Source organism: Coregonus clupeaformis, chromosome 19 (assembly GCF_020615455.1).
Source record: "Coregonus clupeaformis isolate EN_2021a chromosome 19, ASM2061545v1, whole genome shotgun sequence".
In the NCBI taxonomy this organism is placed as follows: Eukaryota; Metazoa; Chordata; class Actinopteri; order Salmoniformes; family Salmonidae; genus Coregonus; species Coregonus clupeaformis.
The window spans coordinates 27,088,476-27,107,986 of NC_059210.1; the positions used below are offsets into that span (position 1 = coordinate 27,088,476).

The 19,511-nt window shown below is 41.6% G+C and overlaps 1 protein-coding gene across 1 annotated transcript in view; it reads right to left on the reverse strand.

Annotated features, from left to right (window-relative positions):
• The window catches only part of LOC121531746 (protein kinase C-binding protein NELL2), a 109,150-nt gene that overhangs the window by 13,071 nt on the left and 76,568 nt on the right, over positions 1-19,511 (reverse strand). The gene's annotated exons all lie outside the window — the stretch shown is intronic.

A 19,511-nucleotide genomic window follows, 5' to 3' on the forward strand; every position in this document is an offset into this window, starting at 1 on the left:
CGGGAGCACCCATTTCTTACAAAGGAACGAAATGAATTAAACATCATCTGAATCAACTGTACCGTACGAGAAAATGCCCTAATATTTAAACAGATATTTAATTAGATGAGAGACGCTAGTGATTATGGGGTGGGGGCTAAATATGAGGGCCCAGGTTTTAGTGATTAAATGTGTCTGTGTAGGCACTGATGGCTTCTTTATGATTGTGTGCATGTGTAATGCATTATCAGAGTTCCTCATTATGAAAATGGCCCTGCACTGTCAGTGACCTTCCCATTCCATTCCCCCAGACAAAACAGAAAACAGCAGGATCCCCTGGGGAGCACAGCTCAGGCCTCCTCTCCTCCTCTTCTCCTCATTCTTTCCTCTCTTCTCTCTCCTGTCCTCTCCCTTCTTCTTGTCCTCTTCTCCTCTACTCCTTCTCTCCTCTCTTCTTCTCTCCTCTCTTCTTCTCTCCTTTCCTCCCCTCTCATCTCTCCTCGTGTCTTCTCCTTCTGCCAAACCACTAATAGGATTAAGATCTATTGGCTAATGAGCCTTCAACCCTTTAATAGAATTTCTCCAGCAGATTAACCATTGATCAAATGTCGTGGAGATTAGGCCCTTATCTATTTAAGAGATGTGAACGTTTGTCTAAGTCAAACACAGTAGGTTTTCTGTGCTCCTATACATGACGTATTTCAACATGGCTTTAAGGGAACTATAAGTATTCATGCTGGGACTCAAAAGGTGGTTAAATGTTACATGTATACAGTCCTACAGCAGGTAGAGAGATAGAGACGTCATGTTTAAGGCTTGAAGATCCATCCAAGAAGCTAGGGGATGGTGATTTTCTCCCTTCAGGAAATAAGTATTTCGGTCAACTGTGTACTGGATAAAAGCATATAATTTGGTTATACCAAAAGGAATTACTCTGCTTGAAATTAAGCATATTCTCTCTTTTCTCAGTCATAGTGAAATCTCTCATGCTCTTTGTTGCCAGTGAATTTCAGTTGTCAGAGCTTCACACGCTTTCAAATAGAGAAGCGGTATGTGATCTCGAGCCAAGAACTGGAAAAAAGCTGAATCTATTTAAAGGCCCAATGCAGCCATTTTTATATCAATATCAAATCATTTCTGGGTAACAATTAAGTATCTTACTGTAATAGATTTCCATTAAAATGGACAAAAATAGCTTTTTGGCAAAAAACTATTTCTCAAGCAAGAATTTTGCTAGGACTGTCAGGGAGTGGTCTGAGTGGGGAGGGGGAAACTGAAAACTAGCTGTTATTGGCAGAGAGGATTGGAACTCTCTGTGTTATTGGCCTATTAACCAATTTACCGCATGTTGATGTCACCATGGAAAGCCGAAACTCCCGCCCATACAAACCTGCGCATTAGAAGGTCCTGTGAATATTGTATTTCTAACCAGCAACTATCAGGAAATAACACTGATAAAAAAATTACACTTTTATGTGTTAGTTTCAAGCAGCTGTTGTACAATATGATACAAAACACAGGAAAAACTTAATTTTGACTGCACTGGGCTTTTAAATCATAGTTTCTCCAATCTGACTGCATGAAATTGTTCACAGAAAGACAGAACGGTTAGTTACTACTTATAACCTAGAGGCAATGCAGTTCTAAATATACACAAATTGAACTATTTTCAGCGTATATTCATTCAAACTGTTCCATTGTTTAGCTTAAATGCCTAGGAGGTTACGTTTTCAATGAAACGTTTCACCCTCTACTTCCTTTATGTGACACCACGGCTGTTGATCACAATTACAGCAAAGCACTTCCGAGGCCTTTGTCAAATTGACAGTGGCTTTAAATATACCTTCTAAAAAGACAAACGCTTCTTCTTTAACTGCTTCCTGTCACATCTGAATTGAGATGTCATCACAAATGCAAAGCACATATTCACTACTACATCTTTACATTTTCAATTTACCATCAAGAGCTAAATCAACATGGTGGCTGTGTGTGAAAAGTACCTATTTTATGGTGAGAGGAAGTACATTGAATGTACACTGAGTATACCAAACATTAGGAACACATTCGTAATTTGATTTGCACCCCCCCCCTCCTCAGAGTAGCCTCAATTCATCGGGGCATGGACTCTACAAGGTGTCGAAAGCGTTCCACAGGGATGCTGGCCCATGTTGACTCAAATGCTTCCCGCAGTTGTGTCAAGTTGGCTGGATGTCCTTTCTTGATACACACAGGAAACTGTTGAGCGTGAAGAACCCAGCAGCGTTGCAGTTCTTGACACAAACCGGTGCGCCTGGCACCTACTACCATACCCTGTTCAAAAGCACTTAATTATTTTGTCTTGCCTATTCACCCTCTGAATGGCACACATACACAATCCATGCCTCAATTGTCTTGAGGCTTAAAAATCATTATTTAACCTGTCTCCTCCCCTTCATCTACACTGATTGAAGTGGATTTAACAAGTGACATCAATAAGGGATCATAGCTTTCACCTGGATTCTCCTGGTCAGTCTACATTCATGTACAGTATGTCATGGAAAGAGCAGGTTTTCTTAATGTTTTGTATACTCAGTGTATATGAAAGCGTGAGGTAGAATGACTGTGAATCCCAATAAGCAGTGGTAGTGCCTGATTCCAGTCTAAAAATCACATTATATTACAGCCTGGCCATGAATTGTATAATATTTTATGTTCAGTGAAAAACAGCAACCCACAACAGAAAGCGAAGAGTTCCATCTCTCTCTCCAAGCAGGTCAAGGCCAGGTGTGGTGAACACAGGTCTCCTTGGCTACTGAGAGAGAGAGAGTGGTGGAGACAGAGAAACAGGGGAGAGATAGGGATAAAGAGAGAGAAAGGAGAGAGAGAAAGAGGGCGAATGCGAGAGAGATGGAGAGGGATAAAGAAGTGAGAGAGAGGGGGAATAAAGAAAGAGAGTGGAAGGGAGGTGGAGAGGGCTGATTGGACAGACATGGTTATTTCTCTCGTTATGGTGAGCGACAGGCTGGAAATAAAGGCTCTATTAAAACAGCTCTCCAAGGACACTCAAATAGTGGGTTGATGTCTTCCTTTCTCTTCCCTCCTTCTGCTTGTTACACTGGCATGTCGTCCTTCTGACCCTCCCTCTCCATCTCTCTCTCCCTCTCTTTTTTTTCTTCTTTCTCTCTCCTTCTCTCTCTCTATCTCTCTCTTTTCTCAATATCCCTATCTCTCTGTGCAGAGGCAGATACAGAGGTAGAGGCTATCTCCCCTCTCGTCTTGACTGACAGCAGTACCTCAGGGCCCGGACAGTCCTCTATAGCATTCTATCACCCAGAGCACCAGCTGCAGACAGAAGATCTCACATTCTGTTCAATATGATTACAATATTTCAGTTTTCACAGGGAAATGAAGGATAATCCTGATCTGCTGCTCTTGGAGTACATATTATTTATAACACGTCACTTCATAATCCTACTTCAAATATGATTCCTGTATACATGTTTTGGCATTAAATGGATTTAAAATTTGGTGTTGACATGAAAGATTACTGATCCTGGCAGTGTGTCGGGAGAATAGAGTGCTGTGTTAAAGTACTCTGTACGCACAAAGCAACCATTGTACAGTTAGTCAGTAACATCCAGTGGAGGCTGGTGGGAGGGGCTATAGGAGGACGGGCTCATTGTAATAGCTGGAATGGTTTCCATATGTTTGATGCGTTTGATACCTTTCCATTGATTCCATTCCAGACATTACGATGAGCCCGTCCTCCTATAGCTCCTCCCACCAGCCTCCTCTGGCAACACCACAACATGGAAGATAATAAACTGAGAGTCACTTGGTAACAGGAAAAGCATGGTGAAGTGAAGTCTATAGATAGATTTCCCGTTCAGTATTTGACTGAACACTAGACTTAAAAAAAAAAAAAAAAGCTGCTAAATGTGTGAAATTAACCAATTTATTTATTTTATTCTGGTTGTGCTGGTCTGAGTGCTATGACTGTGTCGATGCTGAGAAATGATGCTAGGCTTATAGCACTGACAGATCAGCTGCTGCTGCAGAAGACAGTTCATTCGCGGTATGGAGAAAACAGAAAAAGACACACACACACACTGACACAGATTTAGCCTACTGCTGCCAGTTAATATTTTGGCTGTATATCGTATGAAATAGTAGGCTAATTAACACTCGGGGGAACACATATGACAGGCACTAACTTGCAATAGCCAAAAAAAATTGCTGCTTCCCCAATCAAAAGCCCTGGATTAACACTTACCTAAAGAGCAGGGCTATTGCACACAAAGCTATCGTAGACCACCCTGTTGCTACGGCCGAAGACAGGAATAAGTACAAGAAGGCCTGCTATGACCTCCGCAGAGTCATCAAACGAGCAAAAGGACAATATAGGAATAAGGTGGAATCATATTACACAGGCTCCGACTCCCGCCGCATGTGGCAGGGGCTACAGTCCATTACGAATTACAAAGGAAGACCCAGCCATGATCTGACCAACGATGCCTCTCTACCAGACGAACTCAATGCATTTTATTCCGCTTTGACAACAGCAACATCGAGCTGGGTGTGAGGGCCGTCACCGACCCAGAGGACTGGGTGATCTCGCTCTCCGAGGCCGACGTGAGAAGGGTCTTTAATCAGGTCAACACCCACAAGGCCGCGGGCCCCGACGGTATTCCAGGGCGCGTTCTCAGAGCATGCACAGAACAGCTGGCAGGCATATTCACTGTAATTTTCAACCTCTCCTTGTCCCAGTCTGTATTCCCCACGTTTTAAGATGACCACAATCATACCTGTTCCTAAGAACTCTAAGGTTTCATGTCACAATGACTACCGCCCTGTAGCACTCACTTCTGTAATCATGAAGTGCTTTGAGAGGCTGGTTATGGCACACATTGACTCCAACATCCCAGCCACCATAGACCCACTCCAATTTGCATACCGCCCCAACTGATCCATAGATAACGCAATCTCAATTGCTCTCCACACTGCCCTCAACCACCTAGATAAGAGGAATACCTATGTGAGAATGCTGTTCATTGACTACAGCTTAGCTTTCAACACCATTATCCCCTCCAAGCTTGTCACCAAGTTAAGGACTCTGGGTCTGAACACCTCCCTCTGCAACTGGCGACGATGAGTCAACCTACAGGGAGGAGGTCAGTGACCTGGCAGTGTGGTGCCGGAGCTACAACTTCTCCCTCAACGTCAGCAAGACCAAGGAGCTGATCATGGACTACAGGAAACGGGGGAGCGAGTTTACCTTGTATCTTTATTGACCTTTTATTTCAATATTTCTCTATGCACACTCACAGGGCCCTACACACTCACTCACACTGTCACTCCAACACACACACACAAACACTCACTCCATCATTTTCTCACTCACACATAATATGCACATACATTTATACTGACTCTACACACCCACACACCCACTCACATGCAAGCTGCTACTCTGTTTATCTTATATCCTGTTGCCCAGTCCAATATTTATTGTATATAGTATGCTTACATACTTACTTTATTGTGTATTTCATATTTCTTATTCCTCGTGTGTTTTTTTCTAGTAATACATTATTATTGATAATTGGATTGTTGGGTTTTGAGCTTGCAAGAAAGGCATTTCACTGTACTTGTGCATGTGACATTAAAACTTGAAAGGCCCGTCACTTCTTGTCAGAAAGATATTCATACTGTCAAACAAAGTACAACGCTGGAAATCTATCCACTCAGTGTATATGTAATAGTCATTAACCTTTAGGATAGGGGGGAGATGTATGACCACCAGGCGCTTACACTGAGTGTACAAAACATTAGGAACACCTGCTCTTTCCATGACATAGACTGACCTGGTGAATCCAGGTGAAAGCTATGATCCCTTGTTGATGTCACCTGTTAAATTCACTTCAATCAGTGTAGATGAAGGGGAGGAGACAGGTTAAAGAAGGATTTTTAAGCCTTGAGACAATTGAGACATGGATTGTGTATGTATGCCATTCAGAGAGTGAATACAAAATATTTAAGTGCCTTTGAACGGGGTATAGTAATAGGTGCCAGGCGCACTGGTTTGAATGTGTCAAGAACTGCAAAGCTGCTGGGTTTTTCACGCTCAACAGTTTCCTGTGTGTATCAAGAATGGTCCACGACCCAAAGGACATCCAGCCAAATTGACACAACTGTAGGAAGCATTTTAGTCAGCATGGGCCAGCATCCCTGTGGAACGCTTTCGACACCTTGTAGTCCATGCCCCAACGAATTGAGGCTGTTCTGAGGGCAAAAGGGGGTGCAACTCAATATTAGGAAGGCGTTCCTAATGTTTTATACACTCAGTATATTTTTGCAATATAAGTAGTTTCATAAGGTATTATGAGCCAATGGTCATCTATTAGGCATTTATTAATCTTTCTTCTGTATCTAATAAATGTGTTTATTCATTCACAACTAGGTTGTTACTGGGCCCAGCACCGGCAGTGTGGTCCCATGGTCTTCTGGTACCAGTGCTGTGGGAAAGGATGCTAGTCTTAGCAGAGACAGCTCAGAGGAGAGTGCAGTGGAGGTAGGAAGAAAACTGAGAGACACAGATGTACTGCCAGTTCCTTAATATGTTGGCTCTATAATAGCAATTAACACTTAGGAGTGACAGACAGACATACAGATAGACTGACAGACAGACAACAGAGGAGAACAATAAGAAGCACAGACAGAAAGACAGAGTAAAAGACAGTCAGCCCTAGAGAATGGAAACAGAGACCTAATCTTTCAGTACAGTACAGAGGTGCAGTACAGATGTTTCACAGTGTGAGTTAGTACATGCTAGTGTCAGCTCAGAAAACAGAACAGAACCAGATATCTAAAGGCTTACAGTACAGTACAGTGCAGCTGTGCTTTCCACAGTGCGAATTGGTCCAAGCTATCTGCTCTAAGCCAAAAATGTACAGTGCAGCGATACTTTCCACAGTACAGTGTTCACAGTATTTGTGTTCTCCCCGGCTCTCCCCCTGTTAGATGTGTCATTTAGCCAGCAGCAGCAGCAGGTTGTGCTTAGCTAAACGACAGCTCATCAGGCCATTAGCAGGCAGCCTAATTAAAGACGTGCTAATTAACCGTGATGGAGTGAGTACTGCTTCATAAGGCTCTAAATAAATAATGAATACATAACCATTGTGCTTAAACAACCCGTTTGAGATCAACTAGAGTGGCACCCATGAGTCGCATGGATACTCATGGGGAGGGAGGGGGGGGCGAGAGAAAGCTTCATGGGGGCTGTTAAAGGGATATTTCACCCAAATTACAAAATAAAACATTGCTTTCCTTACCCTGTAAGAAGTCTATGGACATGGTATGACAGCAATCCATGCTTTGGTTTAGTTTCCCTGGCACTGTTTCCACATGCAAACGTTTGCTTATACAGTAAGGAAACCAATATGTAAATGTGAACTATGCCTTTAAGGGAGGAAAAGCAATCACTGCAATATTGTTCAAATACTCACTCCCTTCTTCAGACTGTGTGAGGAAACAGTGACGTGACTAGAAGAGACTACCCAGCAAACCAAAATTGGTTCTGTGAAGGTTCCCAGAACATTTGTTAGGTCGCGGAAAATGTTCTCATAACACAAAAACTGTCCAGTCGTGGTGATGATTGCATAATGTTTGTATAAAACATTTACCTGATGATGGTAGAACATTCCTAGAACACATTTAATGTGTTGTGTAGAGGTTCCCAGAATGTTGACGGTTGAGCTAAATTTGACAACCAATTTTAAATGAAATTAAACATATGAATTTTGTTTGGAATATTTTATCATCTCAACCAATGCCATTTAGTAAAATGATCATGTGGTTTCCATTATCAGACTCCCATATTTTTTTTAAACACACATTCAAAGATGGTTGACGTGAACATGAGCAAAACCATACCTCATTTACCACCCATTTTTTGTACTAACTGTGTATAAAATGGGATATGACAACATTGTAAAATGTTGTTGACCTCTCAAACATCCTTTCAGCATGATTAAATGACGAATATGTTGTTGTTTTACAATTTTAGGAACTCTTGCTCTACCAGTCGGTTGAGTTGTCCATTAAAGGAATCAAATCAAATCAAACACGTATTTGTCACATGCTTCGTAAACAACACCATTGAGATGGTTTGGGATGAGTTGGACCGCAGAATGAAGGAAAAGCAGCCAACAAGTGCTCAGCATATGTGGGAACTCCTTCAAGACTGTTGGAAAAGCATTCCAGGTGAAGCTGATTGAGAGAATGCCAAGAGTGTGCAAAGCTGTCATCAAGGCAAAGGGTGGCTATTTGAAGAATCTCAAATATAAAATCTATTTTGATTTGTTTAACACTTTTTTGGTTACTACATGATTCCATATGTGTTATTTCATATTACAATGTAGAAAATAGTACAAATAAAGAAAAAGCCTTGAATGAGTAGGTGTGTACAAACCGTTGACTGGTACTGTATATCATTCCTTTTGCACTAACTATTTTGACTCATTTACATTTACATTTTAGTCATTTAGCAGACGCTCTTATCCAGAGCGACTTACAGGAGCAATTAGGGTTAAGTGCCTTGCTCAAGGGCACATTTACGTCATTTAGCAGACGCTCTTATCCAGAGCGACTCACAAATTGGTGCATTCACCCTATAGCCAGTGGGATAACCACTTTACAATTTTTTTTGGGGGGGGTAGAAGGATTACTTTATCCTATCCCAGGTATTCCTTAAAGAGGTGGGGTTTCAAATGTCTCCGGAAGGTGGTGAGTGACTCCGCTGTCCTGGCGTCATCACATACGCTGCTGTTACTGTTTATTATCTATCCTGTTACTTTGTCACTTTATCCCTACCTATATGCAATTATCTACCTCAATTACCTCGTACCCTTGCACATGGACGCGGTACTGGTACCCCATGTATATACAGTTGAAGTCGGAAATGTACATACACCTTAGCCAAATACATTTAAACTCAGTTTTTCTGCCCACAAATTTTCAATAGGATTGAGGTCAGGGCTTTGTGATGGCCACTCCAATACCTTGACTTTGTTGTCCTTAAGCATTTTTGCCACAACTTTGGAAGTATGCTTGGGGTCATTGTTCATTTGGAAGACCCATTTGCGACCAAGCTTTAACTTCCTGACTGATGTCTTGAGATGTTGCTTCAATATATCCACATCGTTTTCCTTCCTCATTATGCCATCTATTTTGTGAAGTGCACCAGTCCCTCCTGCAGCAAAGCACCCCCACAGCATGATGCTGCCACCCCCGTGCTTCACGTTTGGGATGGTGTTCTTCGGCTTGCAAGTAAACCCCTTTTTCCTCCAAACATAATGATGGTCATTATTGCCAAACAGTTCTATTTTTGTTTCATCAGACCAGAGGACATTTCTCCAAAAAGTACGATCTTTGTCCCCATGTGCAGTTGAAAACCGTAGTCTGGCTTTTTATGGCGGTTTTAGAGCAGTGGCTTCTTCCTTGCTGAGCGGCCTTTCAGGTTATGTCCATATAGGACTAGTTTTACTGTGGATATAGATACTTTTGTACCTGTTTCCTCCAGCATCTTCACAAGGTCCTTAGCTGTTGTTCTGGGATTGATTTGCACTTTTCGCACCAAAGTACGTTCATCTCTAGGAGACAGAACGCGTCTCCTTCCTGACAGCTGCGTGGTCCCATGGTGTTTATACTTGCGTACTATTGTTTGTACAGATGAATGTGGTACCTTCAGGCGTTTTGAAATTGCTACCAAGGATGAACCAGACTTGTGGAGGTCTACACATTTTTTTCTGAGGTCTTGGCTGATTTCTTTTGATTTTCCCATGATGTCAAGCAAATAGGCACTGAGTTTGAAGGTAGGCCTTGAAATACATCCACAGGTACACTTCCAATTGACTCAAATGATGTCAATTAGCCTATCAGAAGCATCTAAAGCCATGACATCATTTTCTGGAATTTTCCAAGCTGTTTAAAGGCACAGTCAACTTAGTGTATGTAAACTTCTGACCCACTGGAATTGTGATACAGTGAATTATAAGTGAAATAATCTGTCTGTAAACAATTGTTGGAACAATGACTTGTGTCATGCACAAAGTAGATGTCCTAACCGACTTGCCAAAACTATAGTGTGTTAACAAGACATTTGTGGAGTGGTTGAAAAATGAGTTTTAATGACTCCAAACTAAGTGTATGTAAACTTCCGACTTCAACTGTAGCCAAGTTATCGTTACTCATTGTGTATTTTTTCCCCGCCTTATAATTTGTATATTATTTCAATTTATTTCTCTCTGCATTGTTGGGAAGGGCCCGTATGTAAGCATTTCACTGTTAGTCTACACCTGAAATACTGTTAAGGGATTATTCACTGTATGCCTGTTATCTTCATTAGGATTCATAATATCATTCTGTACATGTAATTGTACTGGTATTATAAGCATATAAACTGTAAATGCATTAATTTACATGCATTCTAATATTCATATTTTGACACACAAATGTATAATATTTTATTAATATTATCCTCATTTAACTAGACCTATCTTCCATTTTAAGTAAAGGAAGCAGACATAATGTAAATGCATGTATCATTTTTTAGATGATTTAAAAAGTCTATGCAAATTCCAATACAGAATAAGTTTACTCTAATTGTGCAACTCAACTGGCTGGTTGAGATGTTTGCAATGCATTATCCATCAAAGTTTAAGTCATGTAAACAAAAAATATTGTCTTATACTGAATTTATGGCCTATAGCACTCAGGACCTCAGACTGGGGCAAAGGTGTTCCTTCCAACAGGACAACAACTCTAAGCACACAGCCACGACAATGCAGGAGTGGCTTCAGGACAAGTCTCTGAATGTCTTTGAGTGACCCAGCCAGAGCCTGGACTTGAACCTGATTGAACATCTCTGGAGAGACCTGAAAATAGAAGAATGGGAGAAACTCCCCAAATACAGGTGTGCAAAGCTTGTAGCGTCGTACCCAAGAAGACTCGAGGCTGTAATCGCTGCCAAAGGTGCTTCAACAAAGTACTGAGTAAAGGGTCTGAATACTTATGTAAATGTGCAAACATTTCTACTAACCTGTTTTTGCTTTGTCATTATGGGGTATTGTGTGTAGATTGATGAGGGGAAAAAACAATTGAATCAATTGTAGAATAAGGCTGTAACGTAACAAAATGTGGAAAAAGTCAAGGGGTCTGAATACTTTCCGAATGCACTATATTGTTTAGACTTCATATGTTGACAATCTGCACATTATTTAATTCTTAGGACATTTGAACAGCATTCAATCATACAAAAATAACCATATTTTTTACACTTCATATGTTGAGAATCTGCACATAATGGGGTTTGACCCTCCACTGTTTGGTTCCCTAGCCAGATCTCTAACCCCCTACACCACTAGGGGATAGCTGTGGCCATGTGTTTGTTTTTTTCACTCTCTTTTAAAAAAACGCACCAGATATAATTCCTACTTTGAGACGCTTGATACGCTTATTTTTGAGACGCTTATTTTTCATGATCTGATAAGTGATCCTAGATCAGCACTCACGAATGTCATCACAACTGAGCATATTTTGTGTTTTAGGAACCTATCTCTTGTAATGTACCCATACTGTTCCCACAACGTAATTACATGTTCTGGGAACCTTTAAGAAACTCAGAAAACCTGTTTTGTCAACATTCTTGTAACATCAAAATTATTTTTTTGTGCACCCTGATACAAACATTATCTGAATGTCAGCACAACTTGACAGTTTTTGCGTTTTGGGAACATATCTTTTGTGATGTCCCCACAATGTTCCCACCAGACTGTTCCCACAACCTAATGAAACATTATGTGAACCTTTCAAGAACAGATTAAATGTGTTATAGGAATGTTCTTTCAACATCAGGCAAATGTTTTATACAAACATACACACTTTTGGGGAATGTTCTGTGCTGGTTGTTACAGACGTTGTGCACAACATTTTAGTGAATGTTAGAACACTCCAAGGATATTTATTCTAAAAATGTTTTTATAAATAAATAGATTTGATCAAAAACATTCTCTGAATAAAAACCTAACTAGAACTTGGGATGGGAATCTTAGCTAATGTTCTGAGAATGTTCCCGGTTTGCTGAGTAGACTCCTTCAGCTGTCTGTCTGTCTGTCTGTCTGTCTGTCTGTCTGTCTGTCTGTCTGTCTGTCTGTCTGTCTGTCTGTCTGTCTGTTTATCTGTATGTATGTTTATCTGTCTGACTGTCAGTCAGTCAGTCAGTCAGTCTGTCAGTCAGTCAGTCAGTCTGTCCATCCATCCTCCATGCTAATGAGGTCTGCAGTAACAAATTGCATACGTCCACCCACCCACTCCTCTTCCTCCTGGTCGATGTGTCGGGGTGAGCCCTGGGCTCCGGCTCTTTTCTCACCGTGTTCAAAGAGGGCTGTTGTCTGCTCTGGTCTGTAACAGAGCTGTGCTGTATCCTCTCCTCTCTTTCTTTAGCCAGGCAACAAAGCGTGTCTGTCATATAAAACAGTGGAGCTGTTGGAGAGCTATGAGGGATTTACTACACATCCCTAATATGAGAAATGGCATTGAGACTAATAACTTGCAACCTTTCTTAATTTAAATGTAGAAAGGAGAATGCCAAGCTCTTATAACCAGATACAGTACATTATGTCCTCTTATGGTCAATAGTAAATCTAGATACTGTCGATCAAACATGATCACTGTGGAAAACACTACAGTAAGATTAATCTTGGTTAACCCAGAACTAAAGTCACGCGTAATTGGTCAGATGCTCGATTAAGTTCTGGGTCATACAGTGGGGGAAAAAAGTATTTAGTCAGCCACCAATTGTGCAAGTTCTCCCACTTAAAAAGATGAGAGAGGCCTGTAATTTTCATCATAGGTACACGTCAACTACGACAGACAAAATGAGAAAATGTTTTCCAGAAAATCACATTGTAGGATTTTTTATGAATTTATTTGCAAATTATGGTGGAAAATAAGTATTTGGTCAATAACAAAAGTTTCTCAATACTTTGTTATATACCCTTTGTTGGCAATGACACAGGTCAAACGTTTTCTGTAAGTCTTCACAAGGTTTTCACACACTGTTGCTGGTATTATGGCCCATTCCTCCATGCAGATCTCCTCTAGAGCAGTGATGTTTTGGGGCTGTCGCCGGGCAACACAGACTTTCAACTCCCTCCAAAGATTTTCTATGGGGTTGAGATCTGGAGACTGGCTAGGCCACTCCAGGACCTTGAAATGCTTCTTACGAAGCCACTCCTTCGTTGCCCGGGCGGTGTGTTTGAGATCATTGTCATGCTGAAAGACCCAGCCACGTTTCATCTTCAATGCCCTTGCTGATGGAAGGAGGTTTTCACTCAAAATCTCATGATACATGGCCCCATTCATTCTTTCCTTTACACGGATCAGTCGTCCTGGTCCCTTTGCAGAAAAACAGCCCCAAAGCATGATGTTTCCACCCCCATGCTTCACAGTAGGTATGGTGTTCTTTGGATGCAACTCAGCATTCTTTGTCCTCCAAACACGAAGAGTTGAGTTTTTACCAAAAAGTTATATTTTGGTTTCATCTGACCATATGACATTCTCCCAATCCTCTTCTGGATCATCCAAATGCACTCTAGCAAACTTCAGACGGGCCTGGACATGTACTGGCTTAAGCAGGGGGACACGTCTGGCACTGCAGGATTTGAGTCCCTGGCGGCGTAGTGTGTTACTGATGGTAGGCTTTGTTACTTTGGTCCCAGCTCTCTGTAGGTCATTCACTAGGTCCCCCCGTGTGGTTCTGGGATTTTTGCTCACCGTTCTTGTGATCATTTTGACCCCACGGGGTGAGATCTTGCGTGGAGCCCCAGATCGAGGGAGATTATCAGTGGTCTTGTATGTCTTCCATTTCCTAATAATTGCTCCCACAGTTGATTTCTTCAAACCAAGCTGCTTACCTATTGCAGATTCAGTCTTCCCAGCCTGGTGCAGGTCTACAATTTTGTTTCTGGTGTCCTTTGACAGCTCTTTGGTCTTGGCCATAGTGGAGTTTGGAGTGTGACTGTTTGAGGTTGTGGACAGGTGTCTTTTATACTGATAACAAGTTCAAACAGGTGCCATTAATACAGGTAACGAGTGGAGGACAGAGGAGCCTCTTAAAGAAGAAGTTACAGATCTGTGAGAGCCAGAAATCTTGCTTGTTTGTAGGTGACCAAATACTTATTTTCCACCATAATTTGCAAATAAATTCATAAAAAATCATAGTTGACGTGTACCTATGATGAAAATTACAGGCCTCTCTCATCTTTTTAAGTGGGAGAACTTGCACAATTGGTGGCTGACTAAATACTTTTTTCCCCCACTGTATATGTTAAGAAAAGAGAGGATCGGAACCGGAACAAAGAGCTCCACCCTTTCTCTTTGCAAGTTATGGACAAGTCTATGAGCCAAATGTCCCCTCCCCTTCCGAAATTCGAAAGACGCTAACACCTGCGAAATTGTGATTTGCCCAAATAAGTGACGAAAAACCTAAGCACCGGAACTAATGCTGCTGATCTCACATGTCCCGTTTTATCATGACAGATCTACGGCACCATTTATGTTTACGTAGTCTGTCCACTAAAGATTACAGTAAAACCAAAATGGGAGATCACTTCTTGAGACTTTATATATCCAATTATAATTTAGCCTGAGTATGAAAGTACAGTAAAAGTCAGAAAAACTAGCCTTGAATAGTTAAAAGCTTTTCAAAGCTTTCGACCAAGTTGCTCTCCAAATAATTAACATCTAAAATAAGCCCCTATTTCTGCATCATGGTCCATGAAGCACATTCTTGAGAGTAGCCCAACTACTTTTTTGTGTGAAACAAAACAGAGGGAGTGAGACAAGTAAAAGATGTCGCTCCAATACCAAGACCACTCTTCTTCTGGCTGCTTTCATTGTCTTATTGTATCCACAGAAAACTGCCGCCAAGGGCAACAATGGGTTGCCATTAGCAACTGAAGGCACAGTTGGCTATCTGAGAAGAGAACAAAACAACAATAAAGCCTAACAAGCTTGGAATGGCTTTTAACAGAAATGAAGGGAGAAGAAAATGATCTGAAAACAAAATAAAGATTCACCACAATGGAACAGCTTAGCAGGTTAGCACATCAATTAAAATGGGCTTATTTTATAGGAATAGCTCATGCCTTTAATTAAATAGCAGAAAACAAATAATTCAGTCGACATTGATACTGGTTATAGACTAAGGCGATATTGTTTATATAAATGCAGCTGCCATGGTATTGAAGCCATTGGATGCAGTTTATCATACTACCCTACAGTAACTACGCCAACAGCGAAACTGAGAAAAATGGCTTCAAAGTTGTTTTGCTAGCCAGACAAATATGCTGTTGCTAGACAAGTGATAATGCACTGATGTATCATCTTATTATGAAGTAATTTTTATGCATCAACCATGACCACTGATTTTTTGTATTTTGTATTTATTAGGCATCCCCATTAGCTGCTGCCAAAGCAGCAGCTGCTCTTCCTGGGCTCCAAACATATTAAAACACTTACATTACATATAGAACAAAATATAAAACAATACATCATATAACATTATTACACCACTACCTATCTACAATACAAAATGTTTGATTTGATGACCACACTGTAAAACCTGACCTTGTAAATGTACAGCATTATACAGGCAGCAGAGTTACGCTAAATGTGTAATTTTCCTGTTTTACAGTAAGAAAAATTGTGCTGTATTATACAGTCGTGGTCAAAAGTTTTGAGAATGACACAAGTATTGGTCTTCACAAAGTTCGCTGCTTCAGTGTTATGAGATATTTTTGTCAGATGTTACTATGGTATACTGAAGTATAATTACAAGCATTCCATAAGCGTCAAAGGCTTTTATTGACAATTACATTAAGTTTATGCAAAGAGTCAATATTTGCAGTGTTGACCCTTCTTTTTCAAGACCTCTGCAATCCGCCCTGGCATGCTGTCAATTAACTTCTGGGCCACATCCTGACTGATGGCAGCCCATTCTTGCATAATCAATGCTTGGAGTTTGTCCGAATTTGTGGGTTTTTGTTTGTCCACCCGCCTCTTGAGGATCGACCACAAGTTCTCAATGGGATTAAGGTCTGGGGAGTTTCCTGGCTATGGACCCAAAATGTCCATGTTTTGTTCCCCGAGCCACTTAGTTATCACTTTTGCCTTATGGCAAGGTGCTCCATCATGCTGGAAAAGGCATTGGTCGTCACCAAACTGTTCTTGGATGGTTGGGAGAAGTTGCTCTCGGAGGATGTGTTGGTACCATTCTTTATTCATGGCTGTGTTCTTAGGCAAAATTGTGAGTGAGCCCACTCCCTTGGCTGAGAAGCAACCCCTCACATGAATGGTCTCAGGACGCTTTACTGTTGGCATGACACAGGACTGATGGTAGCGCTCACCTTGTCTTCTCCGGACAAGGTGTTTTCCGGATGCCCCAAACAATCGGAAACGGTATTCATCAGAGAAAATGACTTTACCCCAGTCCTCAGCAGTCCAATCCCTGTACCTTTTGCAGAATATCAGTCTGTCCCTGATGTTTTTCCTGGAGAGAAGTGGCTTCTTTGCTGGCCTTCTTGACACCAGGCCATCCTCCAAAAGTCTTCGCCTCACTGTGCGTGCAGATGCACTCACACCTGCCTGGTGCCATTCCTGAGCAAGCTCTGCACTGGTGGTGCCCCGATCCCGCAGCTGAATCAACTTTAGGAGACGGTCCTGGCGCTTGCTGGACTTTCTTGGGCGCCCTGACGCCTTCTTCACAACAATTGAACCTCTCTTCTTGAAGTTCTTGATGATCCGAAAAATTGTTGATTTAGGTGCAATCTTACTAGCAGCAATATCCTTGCCTGTGAAGCCCTTTTTGTGCAAAGCAATGATGACGGCACGTGTTTCCTTGCAGGTAACCATGGTTAACAGAGGAAGAACAATGATTTCAAGCACCACCCTCCTTTTAAAGCTTCCAGTCTGTTATTCTAACTCTATCAGCATGACAGAGTGATCTCCAGCCTTGTCCTCGTCAACACTTTCACCTGTGTTAACGAGAGAATCACTGACATGATGGCAGCTGGTCCTTTTGTGGCAGGGCTGAAATGCAGTGGAAATGTTTTTTGGGGATTAAGTTCATTTTCATGGCAAAGAGGGACATTGCAATTAATTGTGACATGACATTCTGGAGTATATGCAAATTGCCATAATCAAAACTGAGGCAGCAGACTTTGTGAAAATTAGTATTTGTGTCATTCTCAAAACGTTTGACCAAGACTGTACAATACAGCATTATACTGTAAATGAGCCTACTGTAATCATTACAGCAACCCAGCTGTATTATATAATGACAGTAATTTGCTGGCAACTCCGCTGCCAGTATAATGCTGTAAATGTACAGTATAGCATGTTACTGTAATCAGTTTTGCTGTACCAATATAGTAATATTTATACGGTAATTATAATGAATTAATGAATTACATTTACTGAGGAGAGACTGGTTTGTATTTCCGTAATTGCATGGGATTGGTGCAAGCAGGTCGGCACCAACATAAGGTGTCTTAATACTATTAAGATAATTAAGTTAATAGTGATTTGGGCCAACACAAGCCAGAACAGCTTCAATGCATCGTGCCATAGATTCTACAAGTGTCTCTATTGGAGTGATGCGACACCATTCTTCCACAAGAAATTCCATAATTTGGTGTTTAGTTGATGGTGGTAGAAAATGCAGTCTCAGGCTCCGCTCCAGAATCTCCCATAAGTGTTCAATTGGGTTGAGATCTGGTGACTGAGACGACCATGGCATAACATGGTTTACATCATTTTCATGCTCATCAAATCCATTTAGTGACCACTATGGGGGCATAGCCACAGTGGCCAAAATAATGGCCTGCCTAGCATTTTTATACATGGCCCTAAGCATGATGGGATGTTAATTGTTTAATTAAAACCTGTGTGGAATTACCTGCTTTCAGTATACCTCGTATCCCTCATTTACTCTATGATTTCCATTATTTTGGCAGTTACATATCTATATATACACATACATACATATACAGTGCCTTCGGAAAGTATTCAGACCCCTTGACTTTTTCCACATTTTGCTACGTTACAGCCTTATTCTAAAATGGATTACATTTTTACAAAACTCAGAAATCTACACACAATACCTCATAATGACAAAGCAAAAACAGGTTTGTAGAAAATTTTACATTTACATAAGTATTCAGACCCTTTGCTATGAGACTTGAAATTGAGCTCAGGTGCATCCTGTTTCCATTGATCATCCTTGAGATGTTTCTACAACTTGATTGGAGTCCACCTCTGGTCAATTCAATAGATTGGAAATTATTTGCAAAGGCACACACCTGTCTATATAAGGTCCCACAGTTGACAGCGCATGTCAAAGCAAAAACCAAGCCATGAGGTCGAAGGAATTGTCCGTAGAGCTCCGAGACAGGATTGTGTCGAGGCACAGATCTGGGGAAGGGTATCAAAACATTTCTGAAGCATTGGAGGTCCCCAAGAACACAGTGGCCTCCATCATTCTTAAATGGAGGAAGTTTGGAACCACCAAGACTGTTCCTAGAGCTGGCCGCCCGGCCAAACTGAGCAATCGGGGCAGAAGGGCCTTGGTCAGGGAGGTGACCATGAACCCGATGGTTACTTTGCCAGAGCTTTAGAGTTCCTCTGTGGAATTGGGAGAACCTTCCAGAAGGACAACCATCTCTGCAGCACTCCACCAATCAGGCCTTTATGGTAGACTGGCCAGACGGAAGCCACTCCTCAGTAAAAGGCACATGACAGCCTGTTTGGAGTTTGCCAAAAGGCACTTAAAGACCCTCAGACCATGAGAAACAAGATTCTCTGGTCTGATTAAACCAAGATTGAACTCTTTGGCCTGACTGCCAAGTGTCACGTCTGGAGGAAACCTGGCACCATCCCTACGGTGAAGCATGGTGTTGGGGATGTTTTTCAGCAGCAGGGACTGGGAGACTAGTCGGGATCGAGGCAAAGATGAATGGAGCAAAGTATAGAGAGATCCTTGATGAAAACCTGCTCCAGAGCACTCAGGACCTCAGACTGGGGCGAAGGTTCACCTTCCTTCCTAAGCACACAGCCAAGACAACGCAGGAGTGGCTTTGGGACAAGTCTCTGAATGTCCTTGAGTGGCCCAGCCAGATCCCGGACTTGAACCCGATCGAACATCTCTGGAGAGACCTGAAAATAGCTGTGCAGCAACGCTCCCCATCCAACCTGACAGACAGAGCTTGAGAGGATCTGCAGAGAAGAATGGGAGAAACTCCCCAAATACAGATGTGCCAAGCTTGTAGCGTCATACCGAAGAAGACTCGATGCTGTAATCACTGCCAAAGGTGCTTCAACAAAGTACTGAGTAAAGGGTCTGAATACTTAGCAAATATTTTAACAAAAAAAACGGTTTTTGCTTTGTCATTATGGGGTATTGTGTGTAGATTGATGAGGGAAAAAAACAATTCTAG